At 40.1% G+C, this 25,783-nt stretch overlaps 3 non-coding genes across 3 annotated transcripts; 2 read left to right on the top strand and 1 right to left on the bottom strand.

Annotated features, from left to right (window-relative positions):
• Positions 1 to 945: 945 nt before the first annotated feature.
• trnay-gua (transfer RNA tyrosine (anticodon GUA)) lies at positions 946 to 1,033 on the top strand. The gene is given in 2 exon segments: positions 946 to 982; positions 998 to 1,033. It is a non-coding gene; the product is annotated as a tRNA-Tyr (tRNA).
• A 1,164-nt stretch (positions 1,034 to 2,197) lies between these two features.
• On the top strand, positions 2,198 to 2,269 carry trnaw-cca (transfer RNA tryptophan (anticodon CCA)). Its single transcript has one exon. It is a non-coding gene; the product is annotated as a tRNA-Trp (tRNA).
• A 23,112-nt stretch (positions 2,270 to 25,381) lies between these two features.
• On the bottom strand, positions 25,382 to 25,455 carry trnan-guu (transfer RNA asparagine (anticodon GUU)). Its single transcript has one exon. It is a non-coding gene; the product is annotated as a tRNA-Asn (tRNA).
• Between the last annotated feature and the right edge of the window lie 328 nt (positions 25,456 to 25,783).

The following is a 25,783-nucleotide window of genomic DNA, read 5'->3' as shown; positions in this document are numbered from 1 at the left end:
CATAACACGCTTTCGAGAAACAAACTGTGTATCTAGCTTTGTTAAATTAAAATCGGCACATCCCAGTTGGCAAAAGAAGTAGAATATACGACTATTAAACGCATACTTTAGACGTATAAATGTGCTCCGTAACTGGTCTACAATGAAATTCTAGTATACGTATATTGTTATATGTCAATTAGACATCTATGATTATATGTTTATTATACATAAATGGTTGGAGTTCTATTATACGGATAAATTTAGAGGACTAATATACATATATAGTTAAAGGTCTATTATACATCAAATAAATATTTTATAGGTGTAGAAACTAGTAAATAAAGCCAATGATTTGTTTTAGAAATTTATTCTTAAAATATACAATTATTCACACCTGAAAAATATGTAGTTCAAATTATACATTATATACAATATTGTAATCAACAAATGGCTAATCATCATAAAAACACAACTAGTAAATTTCAGTTACAAATTCTAGTAAAATGGCAATATATATTGTAATGACAAACAAACTAATCACATGATCCCGCTAATATTTAACTCAAAACCACATTTCGATTCAAATATAAATTTTAACATTTACAACTTCTATATTTCCACGAAAATATAATTAATGTAGCACAAACGCTACTTTCTAAAAAAGACAGAATGAAACTGTTTGTTTTGTGTTTCATGGTGATCCTCCTCTCGATACTAATGCAATGTTTAATATGATCCCTCGAGAAACAAAAAGGAGTCCATTTCCGCCTGGAATGATTGATGCCCCATCAAACATTTTGTAATATCCCCGGAAGTTTATACAGTAGAATCCTGGTTCGTGGCTTAAATTCAAGGTAAACAAGACTAAGGAAACGAGTTGGAAACTTGACGTCGAACCGGGATTTAAATCACCCGGAACATTTCACTACATTGGGCAGTATGTGCCAAGGAGCATTTGACAACCCTTTGATAGCTCAGTTGGTAGCGCGGAGGACTGTAGTGGAGTCAGCAGGGAATCCTTAGGTCGCTGGTTCGGTTCCGGCTCGAAGGAAGGTGCTTTTTGTGTACTTTAATCAAAGAGTAAAAATAGCGAATCTTTTTCTCTCAGACATTGATCAAAAGCTCAATAAACGACGAAGCAGAGGCTCCTGTTCCAAAGTCAGCCCACGTCTGATTGTCTTGTTTTGGCCAATATCTGATCTTTGAATTAAGGGAATACTCTGTTTGCTTTGTAATTAAAAAAAAAACATACAGTACAAATGTCAATTTCATTTTGGTTTCAAGATCGCAATTTAGTGTGAAACATAAAAGCCAGCTGGATAAGCTTTATTAATTTCCCTCACGGGATCAATAAAGTATCTATCTATCTACGTCATTTACAATGGCCTTTCAACTAATAGCCCGTGCAGGGATCAAACCCTAGCTGTTGGTACACTACGAGTTGCGTAAGGCTCTGTAACGCGCAGATGAGAAACTAACTTCTGCTTCTTCATTATATACACAGTGAGCTATATATATGCGAGCTTACTGCCTCCTACGGGCTCTGTATTTGTTAGCGATACAAGACCGGCCGTGGAGAAATGAAGTGAGGAGGGTGTGTACGTTAAAAGGCTCGTAGCGTCCCTGGAAGGGCTCAAACCACCACCCTTTTGGTTAACAACTGAGCCACAAAGACGCATGTACAGCTTAACACTTCTCGGTCTCAGTGAAAGTGATACACTCCGTAAAATTTCCAGAGATTCATTTATTTTAAAAGGAAAATCACCAACAGCGGCCGAGATCTACTGGAGTTTTTTCATTCTATACTGCGATTTCTGAAGGGTACCCTGTGAAAATACGAGTTTTGACGAGAAGGGATGGACATATAAGGTCAAAAGGCTTGGGGAATTGAACTTTAAGGTGAAGACTGCGGGTTCAGTAGCAGCAGAACCTGATCAGTATCAGTTGACTCCGATATACTTTGAAAATGAACTTGGGGATTTAGAGTCAGACGTGCTACCGTTGCACCATGGGGTACTTAATTTAAAAAAATAGAAAAAACAATCAGTGTTCCTGGATCTGTAATTGAGAACAACACCTGCACAAGAGCTGCGCAGGAAGAATAAAATGTGGTAAGAAGAGACTCTCTTCGGAAGAGCTGCGCACTTCACATGAGATTTTTTTTTTGTGAAGCTGATTTGTCTCCTTTGGGGAATTCAAAGACACGGACAGCCGTGACTTCGTGGCGCAACGGTAGCGCGTCTGACTCCAGATCAGAAGGCTGCGTGTTCAAATCACGTCGAGGTCAGCTGTTACTTTTTCAGGTTCTGCTGGTCCTGAACACGGAATTCACACCATGCAGTTGAGTTCTATCTGTACACCACATAGATTAGTACATAGAGCAGTACAGGACACGCAGTGTGGAGCTCACAGAGGCTTACAGTCTCCAGCATTGGAGTGAAGGGGAAAAAAAGAACTTTGTTTTTTTTTAAGAGAAAAGGCACAGTTCACATCTGCTTAACATCACGTCCAACTTTAGAGACAGCTACATCAGATAATGGAATCCCGGAAGTTTCAGATAACTTTTTTTAATACAGGTTCAAGCAAACCTGAAAGTTAATGAGTTTCCGGACACTTTTGTTTTATTAAAAAGTGTCTGAAGCCTGAAAATGTAATTTGAAAAAAAAAAACGCTATTGGACATTAGCAGGTGCTTTTTGTAACGATTTGCTATTTCATGCTGGAAAACAAAGGAAACAGACCCAACGTTTGCTTTCAGGTGCGGTTCATTACATAATATACATCTATTACTGAGGAGCTTGAATAAAATTTACACAAGCCAGGTAGAAGTCGAACCTACAATCCTATGATCCGAAATCAGACGCGTTGTTTATTAAACCGCTGGGATTTCACATACCCTGAATTTCCCCATAGTGTGCTCAGCGCCGCTACTAGTAATGCACCGCTCCGTCTAAAATTTCAAAGTGAGAAACATGTGTTTTCTGATTTTTTATGAGTTTTAAAATATAATCTCTTTAAATCAGACAAGGGGTTTATGTTTCGCACTGAAATTCCGATTGACTGAGAATTCAAAGAAATACTGTTTTCTTTCACAACACCGTATAATTATCACATCCACCAGACTCTCCAACCTCTCCAGACCTTGCTGGTTGAGCAATTGCTCCGATAAATTAGGTCACGTATCATGTTAAATCATTTCTTCTCAACACAACATTTCCTGGTGCACGTTTTCTCTATGAAAAAAAGACATTTTTCCCTTGCACGATTTCTCGTTTTTTTATCAAAGCTAGTGTCGCAAAAGAACTCTGTCGCCCTTGGGAGATATCAAACGCATTGGGCATGAAAATGCCAGATAAAAGCCAGTTCTCTTCGTTTCTCAGTGTCGGGGCTGCTATGTAAAAGAGGCAATTTGTTCTGAGCGCAGGTTCAGCGCTTACTGAACGCAGATGTCTCAGAGCGGTGTGTCCAAGCGGCTGTAAAAGGGGATGGTTGTCCTGTCACCGTAGCCTAGTTGGTTAAAGCGCTTCTCTGTTAAACAAAAGAACCGGGATTCAAATCCCAGCCGTGTCTTTCTTCCTATCTTGTAGTACAGAACGTATCATTTCGGGCAATCACAAAGGGCTTGATTTCGTTAAATGCATGTGTTCATTTCCTTTCTGGAAAACTTGTTTTTGATTAAATTCACACAGCTTGCGAAAAATGAAATTCAATTCTTGGTTATCAGTGCAGAAGAAATATTACCGTCTGGCAAAATAAACGGTAAGAGAGCTTTTTTTTTTAACCGAAAACTTGGCGCAATCGGTTAGCGCATTTGGCTTTTAACTGAAAGGTTGGTGGTTCGAGTCCACCCAGGGATGGGATTCTTCTGCAGTATAAACGTTGTCTTAAGTCAATTGGATTTCTCAGCGAAACCATAACCATTTTAATATATGCAGGAAATGCGAGTGTTTAACACGTGTCAGGGTCACCGGGAAATGTCCAATAATGCCCAACATTGCAACTCCCCAGAAAAAATTATCGTCGAATCTTCATTTATACTCCAGTTGAATCCTCTGCTGAAATATTTTAAAAATACAATGCAGGTTTGTTTGATAACTTGACAAGCATTGTTACGATAGCACTGTGCAGTTGGATTTTGATATTTTGACATATTTACCTTAATTTTAAACATACATACTATACAGTCTATTGTAATTTTAAAATAAGTTAGCTGAGGATGTAAAGGGGTGAAAGGGAAAGGTCAGAGGGTATAGTAAAAACAAGGATTAGGTTAGGATTGGTGGAGGTGGTAGGGGTGTTGATGGTTTTTCTCTGTAGAGGATGATTGAGTTTTTTATCCTTCTCTGAAGTGAGAAATTGGAAGAGTTGGGAGTTGAGGGATCTGATGAGGTTAGTTATAAAAGGAAGTTGATGTGGAGCTGTTAGCCGTAAAACTTCCTAAAGTCTTTAAACTGCAGTAAGCAAAGATAAAGGAAATTATCTTTGCTTACAGCCCTGTCTTTCTCACACCTGAAGAAGGCTCCACGGCCAACACGTTATGTTTCCTTTCTTCTCTTTTCAGCATGGAATAATCCTTTACTTTTTCCTATGCAGCCTACGCATGCTGACACAGCTACCCACCTGATATATAACATTCCTATAATCACAACTATGAATGTCCACTGTGGGTATTTTTTCCATTATTATTTATTTTGGCATTGAAGCATATTTTATGTAATACTGAAGTGTCATAATCACTGAAAAACATATTTTTTCATTTAGAAAGAATTAAAAAAATATAAATCACTATGAATTACATTTAACCTGTTCTGATCTAGGTTTTCTATATACTTTAACATGCCATGTTCAGAATGTCACAACGCAGAAATGCAACAGTGAAGTTTTGTAATTACAAATGTTCGTGATGAGTGATTTTGTCTCTCTTACCTTAGTGTCAGAATACTAAGATGTTTTGGTAACGAGGAAGGAGGGAAAAAGTAATTCAGCAGAAGGGGTGCTATTTTGTTGACTATAAATTCTTCACATGCCATGTTCAGAGGGTCATATTAAAAAAATGGTACAGTAAATTTTCTTATGCTTCATGATTTTCATAATTTGTTACATTGTGTCTCACACCTTTGTGTCAGAATTCTGAGATGTTTTTTTCTAAACAGGGGCCATCGCAATACAACAGAAAGAGCAATTAGCTTTTCCCTATAAATTCTCTCATGCCACATTCAGAGGGTCATATTTTAAAAATGGTACAGCAACATTTCCTGAAGTTCAGGATTTTGAGAGTCTGTTACACTGTGTCTCACACCTCAGTGGCAGAATTATGAGACGATTTTATAATCAGGAGGGAGGGTCATAGCAATAAGCAGAAAGTGTCATCACCCTTTGCTCATCCTCCGTTAACCATATATTCTCATATGCCATGTTCTAAATGTCCCATTTTAAACTGCTATAATAACATTTCTTGCAAAATGCAAGATTTTGAGACTTTGAGAATTCACGTTTTGCCTTTGTCTTATTTACTTGTTGTCTAACATGCCAGTTTGTGTTATTGTGAGTTTTGAAAATTGGTTTTCGATTTTCTGAAATGTGTTTCATACAAAAATGCAATTTGGATAATCATTACTTACATATTCCCCTTTACTGAGGATATGTGCAGTAATCAACTCGGATTAGTATTTTTAAAAATGACTATAGAGAGCCATCTACAGGCGAAAGGCGGCATAACATCACAGCAGCAGCACTTAAGGTGGAACGAAAAACGCGAATAAGAAGCTGGCGAATAAGCAGCCAACTTCAGCCTCGTTAATGCAGCAGGATTGGGTGAGGTAGAAAAATATTTCTTCCTCTGAATCCTAACATTTTTGTAGGTGTTCTAGGACTTCTCGCCTCAGATAAAGCTGCCAATACATCACTTATTTCTACTCCATCAATATCAGCAGTGTTATCAGTACTGAGCCCTAAGTGTAGGTCCTGTCATCATATAAAAACTTGAACGTATCGACTGCATTCACCTGAAAAAATCTGATAAAATTGAAAAATACATCGGAAACAAATTTGCACTGTTTTTTTTTTCAGATCCAGAAGAGAATCATCATGAGACTCAAAACAGACCTGTTTTTAATTCTTTCCAGGAGGAAAGATTATTCAGATGCAAACATGGGTCCAAAATCAATGTACTCACCTATCGCTGTTGCTTCTTCAAATCCTTCAACTGAACGTCGATATTGAGGGATGATTTCATACAAATTTTGGTTTTCTTTTAAAGCAAATTTTATTAAAATATGAGCCTCTATTATAGTTGTCTTGGATGTTTCGCAAGGTATAATAGACCCCCTTGTGCCCTCTGCTAAAATATTATAAAATACAACAATCTTTATATATATATAGAACAGCATTTATGGTTACATGTATATTAAAATTAAGATAAATATACAAAAGTATTGAAATACAAATGTACAGTCCTAACATAATCATGCTGTCCAACTGTCTTTTTTGCTTTTCAAGTTCTCCAACAAATCTGTGTTGTAATTTTAAATATTTTAACTAAGGGTGCAACGAGAGTATAAATGAATTCTCCCGCCAACCATTTGAAGGTCAAAGTCCGTGACTGAATACGATTCCCTTGAATGTTGGCCATGACTGGTCATTCCCAGTGATAATGACTAATGTACTCACTTGTTTACTTGTTGTAGTTCGTCACACAAAAAAACTGCATTTCCTGCAAATATCAAGTGGGTTAAGGTTTTACTAAGAAATCCAATTAAGTAGAATAATGAGAAATGGGCTCGAACCACTAACCTTTCAATTAACAGCTCCCAGAGACTCACGTGCATCCCTTTTCTCCATTTGCAAGCTTTTTGTAAAAAAAAATACTTTATTCTTGCCGGCCTGTGATATTTGTTTTGCACTGATAAGCAAGATCTGTGTTTCATCTTTCGCAAGCTGTATGAATTTCATGAAAAGCAAGTTGTTCTAGAAAGAAAATGAAAACTTGCATTTAACAAAATCAAGCCGCACGTGATCATCCATAGTGATACATTCTATAAGACAAGACAGGAAGAAAGACACCACTGGGATTTGAACTCAAGATCTCCTGTTTAATAGGAAAACGCATTAACCAAATCAGCCAAAGTGCTGTCAGAGTATTAACATCATGTCTGATGTCAGTGATTGCAGCTGACTATCGCTGGAGGACAGTTCACTGTGAACAACTCAGCCTGCATAATGAGGGGAAGAGACCGGCCTCTGTGATGCACTATAGAGTTACACTAACCTTCTGCCCTACTGTTCTCTGCTGCATTCTACCCTAGCAGATAAATATTGGTTTCCATGCGTGTAAGGTTTCTTTTTTTTTGTCAAATATTTTCAAGCATATTTTTGCTGTTGAAAATAAGTGGTTTGTGGTTTTGAGTGTTGTGTTCCTCTTCCCTTAGTGTTACCCAAAGTGATACATTGTGCTTTGGCAATTCTTCAGGCTATAGTGTTAAGAGGAGCTCAGTTGAATTAGTTTGCATAGATAAAGTATTTATTTTCCTTTTAATCCTTTAAAGCATATTACATTGTCAATACATTGTATCTTTCTTCTTACTAATTGTCATCATTTTTTTTCTGGCTTGATCTCGTAATCAGATATTTCAGAATCTTCCTTAAAAACTAGTAAAAGAAGTGGGACAGATTCATGCACATTAAAAAATATGAAAGGGTAGCAGGACACAGTAACCACCAAACATCTCGTAGATTATGAATGTGCCTAAAATATTTCAGTACTTTAGAGGGTTCTGCCAGTTTAGATGTTGTACTGTGCCTGTCTGATTTATCAAATGTGTCATTTAAATCTCCCGTCATTTCTATATCAGTCTCGCAGTAAAGATTGCAATTCATCCCAAAATGCCAAGTTTCCCACTGATGATACGTACAAAGAAATTAATGTACATTTTCCCCTAAAATCAACCAATTTAAAATCAAATGCATCCCTCCTCATCTGCTGTTGGAGAGAAAAATGTCAGAATAAATACAGGTTTTAGAAGTCAGGAGCATTGATAGTCCTATTTTAAAATTATGCTAAAATGCTCAATATATTAAAAAAGTTCTATAAAATGCAAAAAAAATTAAAACATATTAAAACAAGGTAAAAAGAAATGATACACAGTTATAAAGATCAGGAATTATCAATTTGAAGTTACAATCCACTTACAATATGCCAAAAATGGCAAGGATATGTAAAACAGGTGTATACATTTTTTTTAAAATAAAACAAGTTAAAAATAAATACTAAATACTTTTAAAATTCAGGAATGTGATTGGTCAGATGCTTATGATGAGTGTTGTTGGTGTTTCGTGTGATTTAGCGAAATGAAAAAATATTCAATTTTAAAACGGCAAGAGCTCGTATGAAAAAAATAGTTCGTAAGTATCTTTGTTGTAACAGCTGCGCCAGAACTAGTGTATTCATATACATCAGAAAAGTACCTGAACTTGACTGGTTTATATTCAGTTATGTGCATTGGGAACAAAAGGGAGACTTACATGGATTTTATTAGGTTTTAGGAATCAGAAAATGTATTTTTACACGTTTATGCCTACGAGCAGAAATAACTTCCTGCTTTCAGCGCTTTAATTGTTTCCGCTTGTAATCTCGAACAGAGAAACCCAGTACTGACTCAGTTCCTGGGATTTAAGAGGGATGTATGAAGACAGTAAAGGGGAGTTTTTTTTTCCCGCTGTAGAAGGCGGTGTGACGAGTCTGGAGGGAGGAGACGCGCATTCCGCTCGGGGAGCGCAGAGCAATGAGTTTCACCTGCAGCTCGCCGAGTCCTGTCCTATATAACCGCTGAGCCCGGACACACACAGCGTCTTCAGCCAGTGTTGGGGATGCACTATATCAATAGTTTTTTTTTTTATGCAGAAGCTGGGATTCTTTTGCTTTTATAATAATTATAATAATAATAATAATAATAATAATAATAATTAGTGGATTATTGGAGTTAGTGGTTACTATGCTAAACTGGCGCGAATGGCGCTTCTATTTCTTCTGTCTGCTCAAACACTGCTGGGCAAAGTTTAAATTAAAACCCTTTTTCTGAAACATTGAGTGTGAGGGGTAACAGGTGGAGTTTAAAGCCAAATAAAGGGCTGTATTGGATTAGGTAGTAGATTGCGTGAGTGACGAGTAACGAGCTCGATCAGACCCAAACTCCATACGTGCGGTAAAGAGAAGAGTACAGATGCAGCCATTCAAAATGGGTGGGGTATTCCGCAGCATACCCCGGTAGGCGTGTCGCGGTGTCACGCAGTATCACGCGGTTAATCGCGTCATTTGATGCCATGCCGGAAACTATCCGCGTCACCTTGTAAAACCGCTGGGGGGAGCTTAACCTCTCATGTACAGCATTTGAGCTTTTAATTTTGAACTGTGTATTACAGCATGTTAATCATCAGTCATTAAAATGTTCGTATATTTTATTAAAGCAAGATTGCTCAGTTGGACAAAAATACACAACCTACCTTTATCAGAAATATTTATGCATCAAAGCCTTTACCGAAGATGTTACTAATAGTATTAATAATGAATGATTTTGGACAAGCTGTATACTCAAAGTATAATTTCTTTAGCACATTTGTACAAGCACTTGGAATCTGTCCAAGCCATACTTTGTCAGGCATTTTGTTTTACTTCAACGGGCATAAAAACTCCCTTGCTTTTAACAGGGCGTTTCATAATTTCTAACTACGAAAATGATTTAAAATGCGACACCTATCATTCAACTAGAGCTCAAAATATCACAAGGATCCTCAAGAGCACAGCAAAGACTGTATTAAAAGATACTTGTATGTATCAACGCTTTCTTTTCCGTATACCAGATTTTATGGAATCACTTCAGAAGGGTGTCAGCCAGTCAGATTCCAGGAATCGGTACTTTAAAGGAAAAATACACACTGGTATTCCATTTCTCCCTAACGATTTTAAGCATCCAAGTATTTAACTAGCATGTGAAATAGCATGTGAAAAAGTGGTAGTTTTAAGCTTTTCTGCTAATATAATATGGAATCGCGTATCAAAAAAATTGAATAACGATATGATTATATTCGTGTACTGCGGCAGGGCTGTGTAGGGCTGTTTCGCCTCTCTCTTCATGTGACTTCCCTTGTAGCCTACTGGTCTACGTGCCCGATTACCAACTCACGGGTTGTGTGTTCAAATCCAGCTGGTGCTGGACTTTTCTCTTAACAAACATTACTTCAAAAAAATAGAATAGCGATAGTATGGACAGTCAATTGACTTTTTTTTTATTTCAAAATATCACAACATGATCGATTCTAAGTCATTTTTGATAACAATGAATAGTCACCTTCTTGCCTTCTGACAACGGTCCCTGCTTCTGCTTCCTGCTTCTATTGTGTGTGTGTGTAATAGAGTAAATTTTTATAGAGAAATGGAGGCTGGACAGTATGCGTTACAATATAAACATTTATATTGATTTAAATCGCAAACGTGTGTTTAATTGTGTTTTTTTTAATCATAATCAGGCTAATGCAACATAAATTGATACAGTATCTTTGTCTTCTAAGTATCTTAATAAACTTTCAGCATAACTTTCTACCCATTTAGATTTATATCTCTTGGGATTTTGGGATCAAACGTGGTAGGATTAGATTGTAATCATTTTTATTTTTCAAGTACGTTTTAGAAAAGTGTAATCTATACCTGCCCAGACTGAACGCCTTCCTATACCCCGCCTTTCATTCCTGTAATGCTCTTCCCCACGCACCCCAGCCGGGCGCTCTTCGGCCTCTGCCTGGGGCGAATGTATATTTTGATATTTACACCCGGCGCGGCACCGAGGGAGCGTCTGCATTTAAAACTTAGTTTTTAAAATTAGTCAAGCAATATGAAGCATCTCCTTTTACTTTTAAGTCCCTTAAATACATTGAGCACAGCTTTCTCACCACTTAAGATTGCTTTTTGATACCATCCTTACACAAAGCAGAAACTTTCCGATGACATACAGTACAAGTGGAAAGATTACAGATTTTAATCGTCTTTAATTTTGTTACGTTATACGTTTCATCTAAACAAACACCACAAAACTATTCTCGATTGTACGTCTGAATGTTATGTTACACCTACAGTAGTTCACTGCTTTAAATACATCGAATTAAGAAAGTTATGTGTAGCACTTTAGATCTTTTTTTCTGAACCAGGGAAAATCTGATCATGTTTCTCTATAACAATAATAAAAAACTTTATTTTACATATCACCTTTAAAAGTGGCATCTCAAAGCAATACAGTAGATCGAAAAACAGTTAAAAGGGACCAAAGTAAATACCAGGCAAACGCGTTTTTAATAAAATGCTTTTATTCATTCAGCAGAGGGAGACACACACACCGGTTTCCATTGACAAAATTGTTTTTTTTCAATTCCTCTTGTCTAACAGGAATGTTTTGTTTGTGGTTAGACTAGAGGAAAAGAGCGCCTCCTTCTACGAAGCATTTTGTTGATCCGATCACAAATTCTTTTCCAGTCGCACGCAGTAAGGGTTGTAAAGCGCTGATTCTTATGGAATGTGTTCCGCCGGGGATTCAAAAAAAATTTTTTTTTTAATCGCGTATCTAAGGAAAATTGCAGTATAACTTTGTTCATGCACATCATTATACAGTATCTCATTTTGTATTTCGATAAAAAAAAAAATCATTTGCCCAGCCACTATTGTTGTTATTGTTTTTATCCTGTAAAGCGCTTTGAGGAGCACAGCTTTCTCACCACTTTCTCACCTTCTCGCCACACCATCCTTACACAAAGCAGAAACTGATTGTATTTTCCGATGACATACAAGTGCAAAGATTACAGATTTTAATCGTCTTTTTTCTGAACCAGGGAAAACCTGATCATGTTTCTCTATAACAATAATAAACTTTATTTAACATTTCACCTTTAAAAGTGGCATCTCAAAGCAATAAAGTAGATGGAAAAAAAGGGACCAAAGTAAATACCAGACAAACGCAAATGCGTTTTTAATAAAATGCTTTTATTCATTCAGCAGAGAGTGAGAGGGACATCCAGCAGAGAGAGACACACACACACCGGTTTTCATTGACAAAAAGTAATTGTTTTTTTTACATTTTTTTTTTACATGTTTTGTTTGTGGACAGACTGTCCACAAATGTGAGACTCTTTCTCAGACTTACATTCCCGAATGTCCTCCGCCCTGGTCAACAATCCTAGGAAGAACACGAAACAGCCTGTTAATAAAATTGTTACAATTTTGTTCGGTCAGTTCTTCCTCACAGAATTTATAGATCGCATCGATCAGTTCCTGCTTTGTGACGGGCTTAGCAGTTTTCCGAACGTAGTCTTTCAACGAATGCCAAACCATCTCTATCGGATTTAGATCTGGTGATTCGGCTGGAGTTTTCACCCAGTTCACTCCTTCTGCTATAAGCCTCGCCCTTGCTGCTGTGTGTTTCGGATCGTTGTCTTGAAAGAGACGGTGCCTTGATCCAAACTGCTCCCTGATATATGGGGCGGCATGGTGTGTGACCACGACTTCCTCGAAGAATACACGGTCCATAATTCCTTCGAAAATAAGAAGTGGTCCCGGGCCTCTTCTAGATATACCCCCCCAGACGTGAACCTTCAGTGGATGTTTGGGCTTTGGCTTGTCCACATGTCTCCCCTTTTTGCAAAATGCCATTGTTGAAAACTGTTCCAGAGCCACTGTTGTTTCGTCGGTAAAAAGTACATCCTGAAATGCCTCCCCCTGTTCAATCCATTGGAGCGCTTGCTTGAGTCTTTCCTCTTTGTTTTTTAGTCTTATCATGGGGCATGTGTTGGTTTTTCTGTATCTCCATCCAAGCCTCCTGCGTACTCTTCTTATCGATGTCGGGCTAATGGTCGCACCGAGGTCAGCCCAGAGCCGTCTTTGGACTTGCATCGCCGGTAGCTCATCATTTTCATCAGTCAGTTTGTCGATAGCTCGCACAATAGGACTTGAAAAAAAAGAGATCAACAGTTAGTTTTAAAAATAATGTGCGTAGTTGTATTTACATGCAAGAAAGGTATTTTTAGAAATGTATTTACCTTTGAATCGTCCTCGGTTTAGATTCTCTTTGCCTCCTCTCCCCTTTATAATGCCTTCTCACTGTGCTTTCAGAAACGAAGATGTCCATCAAAGCCAACTGCTGTACAATGTCCCGTGTTGACTTCCCGTTTCTTTTCATCTTCATTATTTGGTGTGAGAGAGTCTTCGTGATTTTGGTCATTGTCCATCTCCTTACCAAAGCGATACAGTGGTGCAGCTTGAATTCTGTACCTATATACTGTATGATATGGTACAGATAAAACTTACACTATACCGATGAGCTAATGCCAGGGAAAGACACTCCTATTTTATTTAAAACACAATACGCCAGGAAATGTGTCTGATGCATTAGCAAGTTAAAACAATTGGGTCGAAAACCTGGGCGTAACACCATTTCCTTTTTCTGATCACTCGCTTTCTGGATACACGTCTCACCTGTCCTGTTCTTTGTTTTCCTGGTTTGCTGATTAAGCCTGCTGCGGTCCACTCCTACCCTCACACCTAAAGAATACTATTTTAAATTTCTTGGCGCAGTTCATTAACCATTGTATGTGCTGTCCGTGCCCAAAATGCAATTTTAAAAAAAGTCAAAAACCGCGCTCAAAATGCAATTTAGAGCTCTCTGGCAAGAGGAGACACCCAAATCAATGTAACATGCCACAGTTTGTGCATGAACAGGGTTATACTGCCTATTCCCTTTGATACCCGATTTAAAAAAATAAAATAAAAAATGTTTTGAATCCCCGGCAGAACCAGGCATCCATATGAATCAAGTAACAGGTTTATTCCATGCTGAAAAAAAGAAGAAAGGAAACACATTCCATAAGAATTGACTGAGCTCCTATTCTTTTTATGCTCAGCTACTAAGATTTCCCTTCAGTGGTAAAATTCAATATCTACAACGGGCACAGTAAAGACGTTTACTGTACTGTAAGTCTTTCTACGACAGACCAACGGACTACGAGTGCCCCTGTCGGTCAACCAATCACATACCGCGGTACCCCGCATCATCATGCGTCACGATGCGCGACGCCGTAGCCAATTACTTCCGGTACGTGTCTGTACCGCGCACTTTGAATGGCTGCATCTGTACCTCCTTGTGATGCATCAAGAATACACAAAACTACGGAAGCCCGTTTCCGCCAGGAAGTGGAAAAAAAACGCGCTATGGTATCTCATATTTGCGATTTCGAAATTAACCCCATTTAATTCTGTCCTTTTGTTATTGTAATGGATTCAGGTTCTAGGGCTTGTGCACTTGCCGCTCCCGCCCTAGTTCGTGCCTCACTGTATAGGCTCGAACCCAGGTCTTGCCAACTAAGTTACGGCAGCGTGGGGAGTCTGGTGAGGGCCACAACTTCCCGGGGTGTGAGCGCCAGCCGCGGCCGGGTATCAGACTGGTTGTCCGGCCAGCTGGCTTATATTCTACACAAGCCAGCACGTGTGAGCTTTAAGAGAAGCAGGACGCTGGTACCTGAAATGGACTGGCAGTGGCAGGCCGACTTGGTGAACATGAGAGACTACAGTGAGTTCAACGATGGTTTCTGTTACATCTCCTCACATATAGACATGTTATAAGTCTGGAGGTGTCGTGACAAGTGATTTCCGAAATATATTTCAAGAGGGTCGTACTCCTAAAATGCTACAAACTGATGACAGAAAAGAATTTCTTAACAGGACCTTCCAAAATTTTCTCAAATGTGAGAATATTGAACAATTCATTATGGCCAGTGATGTGAAGGTTAGTGTAATAGAGAGGTTTAACAGAACTTTTTCCACAGCACGTTTTATTTCATGTATGAGCTGATCGATGTTGCAGTAGTACCCTCTAGGTAAGGTACATGTTCATCAGCGATTAGACTATATGGACAGAAAATCTTCATCTTGATCAAACGTGTTTAGCGTATGCGGATAGTGCAGCTCGACCAGACCCACTTCCCAGCCCCTGTCCAGGTCAATCGCCTTTGCCAGATGCTCTGTGAAGCACGCGCTGGTGTTCTTTGGAAACATCTTTGAGGATGAATTACTGGCCAGCGTAACCTAGAAGACATTGGGGTTCATTTTTCAGCACCTCTATATTTCTTTGACCTCGGAAGCCTTTACCCAACTATTGAATTTATCGCTCTATCTGCGCCACTTTACCAAAATCTGTTTGTTTTTTTCACGCCCCCTGGCTGCTTTAATCTTTTGGATGCGAAAGATGCTCTCAGAATTGGGGTTTATCTTCTGTAGCTGTTCTGTGTAGAAAGAGCCCTTAATGTCATCGCCTGCGTAGTCCTGCAGTTTGTAATAGAGTCTCAGAGCCGTGGTCCGCTCTTTGACAATGAAAATTTCATCTGTGAAGGTCTGTTCATACCCCTTCTCAAACATTCCCTTTTATTTTGGACACCCGCACATGATCACCTACATTAAATGAAAACTTTGACGGTTTTCGCTTAAAGTGTTCGCCATAGACGGTTCTCCACATCTCAAGGGAGTTATCAGTCGTAACAGAAGCCGTGGGTCGTTTAATAGTCATGTGGTAACTATGATTATAAAAGTAAATAAGATCAGACAGATCGATATATCGAAAGGTGTTTTTGTGTGTCAGGTACCTCCACATTTTTGTTTTAATAGTTTGGTTAAACCTCTCTATCACACTACTGCTCTGTGGGGGAAGGAGGGACATCCACCCTATAACAACACCATTGGTTGAAAAGGGGGTGGGACATGGGGTTTTAAAGTTTTGACAGACGCTGCACACCACAGTGGGGCAGACTTGAGTTTTAGTAGCTCTCAGTTACCAGCATTGGCTAGCAAGGTGCCCGGTACGTTGATTTCGGCCATTGCCCCTGTGAACACATCCCAATCTTTTAGCTTCTTACCGGCCTCAACTGATTGCTGTTGTGTGAGAGCCCTGACAAGATCAATCATGTGAGAGCCCTCAACGGGTGCCCCCTTGTACACAAATTTTCTTTAATTCCCGGCTATTAACGGTTTATTGTGTGCCACAGTCTTTAACAATATCTCGGCATTTCTCTGGAACCACTGAGACGCACTGTCTAAAATATACCCAAAGTCAGCGTCGGTCGATGACGGCTGTTGTGGTAATGCGTGTGATAGATCGGCGGGTGCATTTTCGGGTCGTACAACAGTTAAAGTCCCCTCTTCAGAAACTTCCTGGCATACTAATGTCAAATACCGTTGTAACAGCTGATTATATAATTTCACGTTTTCATATTCAGGCAGATGCGAGTTCTAAAAAATGTCTCTCATTTCGTCATCCAACCTGCGGGTTGTTATTTTTCTCACATCGGTTTCTTTGCCGGACCAGTCTAGGAGTCGATCGAGCTGTTTTTGAGGTACAAGGTACATTTTTTTTCATTGTGGTCCATTATCGGTGTTGTAGAAGCTCCGTAATCAATGGTACTACAATACTCAACAGTGTCCCGATAAAACTGCCGGACTGGTTCACCAAGAGTCTCTTTCTTTTAAGAGAAAGACCCCTTTGACTCAAAGTCTTTAAAAGCTTATGCTTTCTCTTCAGGGTCCCAAACTGCTTAGCAGGCTTAGCTATTCCCTGTACAAGATCATCTGAAGCCCCACAGAGAATAGCTTTCCGGTGACTGGGGCTGGCTTTTACCAGAAAATGTAAGTGTCAGGTTTCTCCGAATGCGTGAAGACATGACGACGGCCCGAACGTGTTTTTTTGACTGAGTCTGTGGTTGCGAGATCACCGACTTTTAGATTCTTTAAATACATAAGCCACGGGTACATCTGGGGGGAAAAGACCTGTTCACAAGCGATAGTCATCTGGGGTGTCGGCATTTAAATCCACCAACAAGTAACCGAAAGGTTTTTTAGTAGCGTCATCAAACGCTTCCAAAAAAATCGGGCTTTACCGGGATACATATGCCGTGACAGGGTTGTAATCTGTAGTTTATCTCTAGGGTTTTTAAACAGCACCATGTACTTTGTATTTAACGCTATGGTTCTACTTTTCCGGCCTTGACAAAACACATTTTGGACGATATACATGATGCTGAGGTTTCGGTGGTGTACGTATTTTGTAAAAGCTTTTTCTATCTCATTATTTTCACACGCAGACTCCATCAAATCATCAACTATAATCAAATTTACTCTATCCGGTGGCAGTAGCTGGTCGTCGGAAAACGACGTCGGTAGCCCTTCTATAAACTGAATGTATGGAAATTTCACAAGCAACTCAGCGTATAGAGGGTGCCAGCAGCTGTAACACCAGACTATGTTTTCGGGTTTACGAGTCATAACGGTATCACTGTTTTATAAAATAACTTTTACCGCAATTCGAGGGTCAGGACAAAATGCATGAAAAAGGGTGTTTTAACCTGACATCCATCGTGTTAATATCCGTAGGGCAACAATGTCAAATTTTCTTGCAGCACCCGCTTGTCGTACACCACCTTCTGGGTTTTCTTTAAGGTCCGGGTCTCACTGCGCCAATCCTTTTTAACACGCACGATCATCGGCTGTTGAATAGAAATGTGTTTAAATTCCCGGCACTCTGCAAAAGGGTTAACGCCATAGTCAAAAACCAAGTCCCGCAGACTCTCAAAGTTAACTTTTTCACAATTGTTCACATTGAGCGTAATGCCTTTCACCTTTAAACAGGCTTTCCCACCAGACAGCTTGTACCCGTACGACTTGGGTCCTGTTGATACAAACTCGGTGATGTGTTGTCCAGCATCGATTTCGCTGGTCAGCTCACCCAAATAGTCACCCAGCCCCGGATTCCACTCACCCTCCCGGCTCACAAAGATAACGGAATCTGTGTCGTGGTACAGACAGCGGCCTTGCAAAGCATTTAGCAGATTGTATAACTCCCAGCGGGCAAAGGCGGTTGTAAAGCTAGCGATGAAAATGTTAGTGTTTGAATGGCCTATATAGTGGTGTTTAGTGTTTAGTGTGTTTCCACATAACACAGGCTGTGTTTTCATTGATAAACTTGCAGGCTGACACCTCATGATATGGCGTAAATAAGTACCTGAACAATTCATCGGGGTTTCTCACAATGGTGGTCTGTGGTAAATTGTCTCTTTGTCCATACTTCCCCCACAAACTGTTCAAGGCAATTTTTGAAAGCTGTCTTTTGGCCGGATTCTTTTTAATGTTGCTGGGGTCCAGCCGGACACCCTCTTTTTCATAATATTCGCTGATATATCTTTGTTGTTTCGCGACATCTGTACACCCCTCTGGAAACCCCGAAGCTTCCTGTTTCCCTTTCAGATGCAGTTTGATGTAGTCTGTAAAAAGATCGTGTGAGGCCTTTTCGAAATGCCTAATTTCATAAATTTTACCCACTCTATACCCCAGATCTAAGGCCATAATTCAGGGGCGCACCAGACACCAGTCAAGGCGCGATCTTCATCACCGTGCTCACAGGGGGTGGTCTGTTTTGTTTCACCACATGTACGACAGTGTTGACAGTTTTTTTGTCAATTTTGGTTGGAAGAACTGGAAAGTACAAACATCTGGGTGGGTAAACTTTCACCTTTGCTAAACCGAAATATTGTTTTAAATCTCCAAAGTTTTTATAAATTATTCGGGGGTGCCCCAGTGGGTATTTTTTAGTTTTGTTCACAAATGGATACAGACTGGTGAAATCATAGTAATGGATTTTTTCACCGGGCTGCGCTGTGTAATGCAAACAAATCTCATTTGTTCTCCCCCCCAAAAAGCGACTCGCGCGGTTGCAGAGGCCTCTGGTAACTGCGCAGCTGTTAGAAATTTACCCAAGTCTCCATTTTCAACAAGCATGTCTCTGAACTCGTGCTCCCACAAAACACGCACGTTAAAACCTCTCATTTTGAGAAAATTAATTTTCACCATCGTCTTTCTGTACAACCAACCAAAAGTAGTGTTTGTCAGCGGATTAAAATCGTTTTTACAATAACAAACGCTACAACCGTGAAAAAAGCAACCGTTGAACTCAAAGGCTGTCGGCACTCCGTCAATTACAGCATAACCATCCAGAAAATATGGGCCAACCTTGAACTCACCGGCCGTGGTTAACGCGTGTTGGATTTTAACGGGCTCTGTGTGTTCGATGTACATAAGCCATTGAATGCTGGGTGTAGAAAATCGTTTTTGCTGGCGGTGGTAATTTTCATGGGGTAGCAACGCAATCGTCTCTTCCTGTAAAAACATAAGTCTGAACATGGCCATGCAGACACTAGCGATGGTCACAAACTGAAAGGGGTCGATGCAGACAATGCAGGCGGCCCCTGACTCAGTCACGCGTGTCTGTCTGGTCATATTCATGACCTCGTCCCGAAACCTGATACAGCCTTCTCTTAGAATTGCCACATCCAACTGGCAGTAACGTTTCAACTCTCTCTGTAAGTTAAACACACTTCCCCTGCATTCTTCTTACCAAACCAAAAACTCGGCTTTCTTGCTCGGCAGCATGTAGTTAACGCCGTAAAGTTCTGGCGGCGGCATCGGTCCGACATAATTTTGGTTTTCTGAAGTGTTCATCAAGTGTGGAAAATTCCCCTTAGCCCCAGGGAACCCCATGGCGGCCGGCAGTTTGCTTAATTTCATAGGTAGAACGTTTAAAGAATCGATAAATCTGATGTTCAGAGCTTTTACAGTCATACACATTATCTTGCCACCCTGATTAATTAGTTCAACGTCCATCTTTTCAGCTAACAACTGTCTGATCACTAGGTAATTGTCATATCCCTTGCCATTGTGCGATATGAACGTATGGTTTTTAAAACGTCTATCGATAAATTTACACACAAAATCCTTTAGACAAGTTTCACCATAAAATTCCCAGCTTCGTTTGTCAATATGAAGGGCATGGACATAATTTGGTATGTGTGTCCCTGTTTCTTGCATGCATTCAAAGTCGAAAAAAATGTACTTGTTTGAAATTTTGGGGTTGTCCAAAGGCGGTATGTAGCACAAATGTGTGTCAGGGGTGTCGATCACGTTGTTACAACGCGAGCACATTTTCTCTTTACATTTGTGACTTGCGAGGTTATAAACCCCACATTTCTCACAAAAGACCCTGCGCTCACACTTACTCACACCCGTCGCCGCATTCCGCAAGTGTCTTGCCAACCCCTGAGAGCTACGACAAAAGACCTTACAGGCCGGGCAATTCTGAATTTCGGCATCAATTTTGCAACACTGGGGATCTAAACAGGTTTTACAAGCTTTAACACAGGCGTGTGCGTTCTTGTGGCTATACGTCACATGGCAGTTAGTGCAAAAATACGCCGCCCCCACAAAAGCTTTAATATTTAAAACCCCATAAAAATGCTCTTCATGCAGTAGAACAAAAAGTATTTTAGAAATTTGGTGGTGTGGGTCCCGTTGTAAAATATTTCCAATCACCCTGGTCGTGGTACAAAATTTTAATGACCACCTTTAAATGTTTTTCAAAAGCGGTAATGTCTGACAAACTAATTTTCCGATTCTCTGGAAAACCCAACTCTTTGTGCATTCGTTTAGCGGGCACCCCCCTGCATATTCCTAACTATCGTCACCACTAAGCGGTGGCTGTCATTGGTGAGAACCTCTGTGTGGCTCTGTAAGAGGTCCGAGATGTGGCTTAAAAAATCGGCAGCATTTAATTCTCCGGGGTGTCTCCTGCGTGAGAACAAGGGCTTGTTAAAACCACCCGCAGTCAAACGCAGCTGTACAAAATCATTCGCCCCGATGTTTGGAGAAAGTTCATCCAATATTCTCTGGACTGCACCATGCACAGCGTCTATAGCCTGTACATACGAGGTTATTCTGTCGAGATTAACAAAACGAAATTCTTCATGGTGCTCTGATGCTCTAAAATTATTATAAGACCTGTTATAACTACGTATACGGTCCAGGAAAACTAAGGGGTCTCTATTCGCCCCTGCACCGCTACCAACCTGATTCAGATCGTTCAGTACAACCGGTTCTCGGTTACCGACATCCTGTTCTGCTACAACAACCTCGGGCCTTAAGTTATTTTCTACCACGGCATTCTCATTGCGTGGTTCGGGCGGCCCTTGGGAAATCTGATGCCTCTCTCTGAATCTTTGACGACGCAACAAACATGCTTTTGCCAGTTTAATTCTTTTATTTATGTACGAACGCTTGCTGTTGGCAAGCGCTCTGTCTTTTAAACACTTTTTAGACCGCATGTTTAGTCATTTATCACCGGGGTTTTGCACCAATGAAGCATGAAATATCATCATCATGGTCTGAAATCCTGAGCTTAGAGCTGCATCTTCTGTAGAAATTATATCTAAGAGGTTAGCGGTGAAAACCTGGATCTGTTTTGGAAACAAGGTTTGTACACCGGCTAAAACCGCTCTTAGATGCTCTAAAGCTCGTTTTTTGGCCACCTCATTACTGATCGCCGTTGATAGTGACTGTGTAATACCGCGCAATGAATCTAGCACATCACCCAACACCAAGTCTTTAGGGGCGTTATGATTTCTCTCCGCAGGCTTGACACGTCTGGCTTTGGTCAGGGTCTTAACAGCCGTCTCCGATGCAGTCACCACCTTAGGGTCCGACGTTTCCGCCACATTTGTTTTGCCGCTCGTCGATACAGCGGCTGTGTGAAAAAAAAAAGACTTTTTATTACCACGCCAATGCTCCACATCTCAAAATCAGAAAACTACACGGTGTTAAAAATAAAAGACTTTTCAACACAACAATCAATGAAATCTAAACTGTCAAAATCAGAAAACTACGATAACTATGATAAAAACGCCACACATGTGGCGCATCCTTACACAAAGGGCTGCGGGTGAATGGAACAAGTTACACGGACATGTTGTTACACCGGTTTCCTTTACGGCTGTGGTGGCGCTACTGGGTCAAGCGGCGTGGTTAACGGCCTATAGACCCGCGCACAGACCAGTCGCTTTTAACTTTAAAAGCTAAGCAGTTTTAAAATAAGGTTTTTTAACACTCCCAAACAGAAAAAACACTGGGGGGTTCTACAGTGTGTATTCCAAAATACAGCGTCTTTTGCACAGAACCTGTGGTAACACCATCCCGCTGATTACGCAGGCAAATTTTTTTGCCCTGCTAGATCAGATCGCCCAGTGTGGTTCGCATGGCTTTAGACACGGGGAGCGGAAGGGGTTTATGAATGCTTTTTCAGATGCCGCAAAGTTTCTCAGCAATGTTGGGGTGGTGGTTACGTGTACCGAACTAATTTTCCGCACCAACATTTAATTGTTGAATGCAAACAGGAGCCAGTAACGCGTGTGTGCTGCGTTGTTTCAGTGTTTGAAAACCCCCACTTGAAATAAAGCGGTTCACATTTCACATACTTGCAAACTGGAGTCTGTAACTTGTGTAAAAAGTGCTGCTGCGCTGTTTCTGTGTTTGAAAACCCCCTGTTGAAATAAAGCGGTTCACATTTCACATGGTGTTTGTCCTGCGAATTCTTTCCGTGAGATTTTACGCAGTCAGTGTGTATGTGTGTGCTTGCACCCCTGCTGCTTTTGAGACTCAGCTTGTGCAGCGTATAAGCAGCCTGGCCGGACAACCACTCGGCCACCCGGCCACCCGGCCGCGGCTAGCGCCGCTCACACCCCGGGATCTCGCGGCCCGCACCAGACTCCCTGCGCCGCCGTAACTACCCGATTTCCTAGGGTTATAATAGAGCGCACTCAACCCCACGGCAGACATGGTCCCCTTACAAACCAATACACACTTTCACACACCTAAAGCGAGGGATGCACTGCCTTGGGGCTTTGGGACCCTGAGGCTCCGGACCGACCGGCCGGGGGGGAGGCGGGAGTTCCAAAAACGACACACCATTGGCTCCTGAGGGGGTGGGACATGCACAAATAACAACACGCCATTGGCTGGCAAGGGGGTGGTACAGCCAACCACCGCAGACGACCATTGGCTGGAAAAGGGGGCGTGGTACCTGTCAAAAGTTTGACGAAAGGTGTTGCTTTATACTACTAACAGGTCTGTTTTGAGTCTCATGATGATTCTCTTCTGGATCTGAAAAAAAACAAGCAAATTTGTTTCCGATGTATTTTTCAATTTGATCAGATTTTTTCAGGTGAATGCAGTCGATACGTTCAAGTTTTTATATGATGACAGGACCTACACTTAGGGCTCAGTACTGATAACACTGCTGATATTGATAGTCGAAATAAGTGATGTATTGGCAGCTTTATCTGAGGCGAGAAGTCCTAGAACACCTACAAAAATGTTAGGATTCAGAGGAAGAAATATTTTTCTACCTCACCCAATCCTATTGCATTAACGAGGCTGAAGTTGGCTGCTTATTCGCCAGCTTCTTATTCGCGTTTTTTGTTCCACCTTAAATGCTGCTGCTGTGATGTTATGCCGCCTTTCGCCTGTAGATGGCTCTCTATAGTCATTTTTAAAAATACTAATCCGAGTTGATTACTGCACATATCCCCAGTAAAGGGGAATATGTAAGTAATGATTATCCAAATTGCATTTTTGTATGAAACACATTTCAGAAAATCGAAAACCAATTTTCAAAACTCACAATAACACAAACTGGCATGTTAGACAACAAGTAAATAAGACAAAGGCAAAACGTGAAGTCTCAAAATCTTGCATTTTGCAAGAAATGTTATTATAGCAGTTTACAATGGGACATTTAGAACATGGCATATGTGAATATATGGTTAACGGAGGATGAGCAAAGGGTGATGACACTTTCTGCTTATTGCTATGACCCTCCCTCCTGATTATAAAATCGTCTCACAATTCTGCCACTGAGGTGTGAGACACAATGTAACAGACTCTCAAAATCCTGAACTTCAGGAAATGTTGCTGTACCATTTTTAAAATATGACCCTCTGAATATGGCATGAGAGAATTCATAGGGAAAAGCTAATTGCTCTTTCTGTTGTATTGCGATGGCCCCTGTTTAGAAAAAAACATCTCAGAACTCTGACACAAAGGTGTGAGACACAATGTAACAAATTATGAAAATCATGAAGTATAAGAAAATTTACTGTACCATTTTTTTAATATGACCCTCTGAACATGGCATGTGAGGATTTATAGTCATTAAAATAGCACCTTTTCTGCTGATTTACTTTTTCCCTCCTTCCTCGTTACCAAAACATCTTAGTATTCTGACACTATGGTAAGAGACACAAAATCACAAATCACAAATCACAAATCCATGTGAGGATTTATAGTCAATAAAATAGCACCCCTTCTGCTGAATTACTTTTTCCCTCCTTCCTCGTTACCAAAACATCTTAGTATTCTGACACTAAGGTAAGAGAAGATTTGTAATTACAAAACTTCTCTGTTGCATTTCTGCGTTGTGACATTCTGAACATGGCATGTTAAAGTATATAGAAAACCTAGATCAGAACAGGTTAAATGTAATTCATAGTGATTTATATTTTTTTAATTCTTTCTAAATGAAAAAATATGTTTTTCAGTGATTATGACACTTCGCTATTACATAAAATATGCTTCAATGCCAAAATAAATAATAATGGAAAAAATACCCACAGTGGACATTCATAGTTGCGATTATAGGAATGTTATATATCAGGTGAGTAGCTGTGTCAGCATGCGTAGGCTGCAAAGGAAAAAGTAAAGGATTATTCCATGCTGAAAAGAGAAGAAAGGAAACATAACATGTTGGCTGTGGAGCCTTCTTCAGGTGTGAGAAAGACAGGTCAGTAAGCAAAGATAATTTTCTTTATCTTTGCTTACTGCAGTTTATCTTTGATGACAACATCAAAGATGTTAGGAAGTTTTACAGCTAACAGCTCCACATCAACTTCCTTTTATAACTAACCTCATCAGATCCCTCAACTCCCAACTCTTCCAATTTCTCACTTCAGAGAAGGATAAAAAACTCAATCATCCTCTACAGAGAAAAACCATCAACACCCCTGCCACCTCCACCAATCCTAACCTTGTTTTTACTATACCCTCTGACCTTTCCCTTTCACCCCTTTGCATCCTCAGCTAACATATTTTAAAATTACAATAGACTGTATAGTATTTATGTTTAAAATTAAGGTAAATATGTCAAAATATCAAAATCCAACTGCACAGTGCTATCTTAACAATGCTTGTCAAGTCTCAAACAAACCTGCATAGTATTTTTAAAATATTTCAGCAGAGGATTCAACTGGAGTATAAATGAAGATTCGACGATAATTTGTTTTGGGTGAATATGGTTTTCTGGGGAGTTGCAATGTTGGGCATTATTGGACATTTCTCGGTGACCCTGACACGTGTTACACACTCGCATTTCCTGCAAATATTAAAATGGTTATGGTTTCGCTGAAAAATCCAATCGACTAAAGACAACGTTTACATCGCAAAAGAATCCCGTCCCTGGGTGGACTCGAACCACCAACCTTTCGGTTAACAGCCGAACGCGCTAACCGATTGCGCCACAGAGACTGACTGGTGTGTTCTTTTCTCGAATCTGAGGTTTTCGGTTAAAACAAAATCTCTTACCGTTTATTTTGCCAGATGGTAATATTTCTTCTGCACTGTTAACCAATAATTGAATTTCATTTTTCGCAAGCTGTGTGAATTTCATCAAAAACAAGTTTTCCAGAAAGGAAATGAACACATGCATTTAACAAAATCAAGCCCTTTGTGATTGCCCGAAATGGTACGTTCTGTACTACAAGATAGGAAGAAAGACACGGCTGGGATTTGAATCTCGGTTCTTTTGTTTAATAGAGAAGCGCTTTAACCAACTAGGCTACGGTGACAGGACACC

The sequence above is a fragment of the Lepisosteus platostomus genome, chromosome 5 (assembly GCF_059453375.1).
Source record: "Lepisosteus platostomus isolate fLepPlt1 chromosome 5, fLepPlt1.hap1, whole genome shotgun sequence".
NCBI classification, from domain to species: domain Eukaryota; kingdom Metazoa; phylum Chordata; class Actinopteri; order Semionotiformes; family Lepisosteidae; genus Lepisosteus; species Lepisosteus platostomus.
This window is presented reverse-complemented; position numbering and strand designations above follow the sequence as displayed.